This window comes from Arachis stenosperma, chromosome 4, assembly GCF_014773155.1.
Source record: "Arachis stenosperma cultivar V10309 chromosome 4, arast.V10309.gnm1.PFL2, whole genome shotgun sequence".
In the NCBI taxonomy this organism is placed as follows: domain Eukaryota; kingdom Viridiplantae; phylum Streptophyta; class Magnoliopsida; order Fabales; family Fabaceae; genus Arachis; species Arachis stenosperma.
The window spans coordinates 144971678-144972952 of record NC_080380.1 but is presented as its reverse complement, the minus strand read 5'-3'; positions in this window follow the sequence as shown (position 1 = coordinate 144972952).

The window sequence follows — 1275 nt, the reverse complement described above, 5'->3', positions numbered from 1 at the left end:
CAAGAGCAATCTGTAAGTGAAAAAAACAAGGATGTAAGTGGGTGGCTTATGCAAGCAAAGATCGTGAGGAGACATGTTGGCAGATGAAGACATTTTATAATGATCATATATGTCCCAGAAAGAGCAAAAACAGAGCTGCAAATAGAAAATGGCTTGCAGAAAAATCAGTCAAGAAGCTTAGGAAGTATCCAAACCTAAAGCATGAAGAGGCAGCAACATATTTCAAGAGAAGATGTGACTTGGATTTGAACAAATCATCCTTGACTAGAGCCCTTACAGATGCACGGAATGTTGTATATGGTGATGCGGCTGCACAGTATTTAAGGTTGAGGGACTATGCGGAGACCCTTCTTAAGAGTAATCCTGGATCCACCATTAAGATCGGTGTTAGTCCTCAACTGGATTCAGATCCTATTTTTGAAAAAATATATGTTTGCCTTGACGGATGCAAGATGGGATTCAAGGCTGGGTGTCGACCATTAATCGGCCTAGATGGAGCATTCTTGAAGACACAGTTTGGAGGACAAATCCTCTCTGCAGTTGGCCAGGATGCTAACAACCATGTCTACATCATTGCTTGGGCCATAGTGGAGATAGAGAACAAAGAGAACTGGAGGTGGTTTTTAGAGCTACTGGTCGATGATGTTGGTGAACCAAATCATGGATGGTGCATAATGTCAGACATGCAGAAGGTAAAACAATTTCATTTTATGTAATTTTCCAAACTTGCTGAAAGGTTTAATTGAGTTTATTAAAATATTTGAGGGGTCTTATTGAGTACATTAATATATTTTGAGGGGTCTGTTTGAAGCACGATATTAAAAAATTGAGCGCTGCAGGGGCTTATACCAGCAGTACGGGAGGTTATGCCGATGGCCCACCACAGGTTCTGTGTCTGGCACTTATGGCGAAACTTTAATAAAAAATGAAAGGAGTCGGAACTTAGGGGTCTTTTATGGGAGTGTGCTAGAGAAACTACAAGGCATGGCTTTCAACAGAAACTGGAAAGGATTCGGAATCGAAGTGAAGAAGCTTGGGCTTACTTGGACAAATGGCCTAAGGAATCATGGACCAAGGCATTCTTTAGGCATGACCCAAAAATAGATAACATCACAAATAATGCATGTGAGGTTTTTAACTCTAGGATTAAGGAGTATCGGACAAAACCAATTATAACACTTTTGGAGGAGGTTAGGATATTTACAATGAGATCAATTGCAAAAAACAAAGTGAAATTAGCCAATTACATAGATAAATTACCCCAGTTCAGCATAG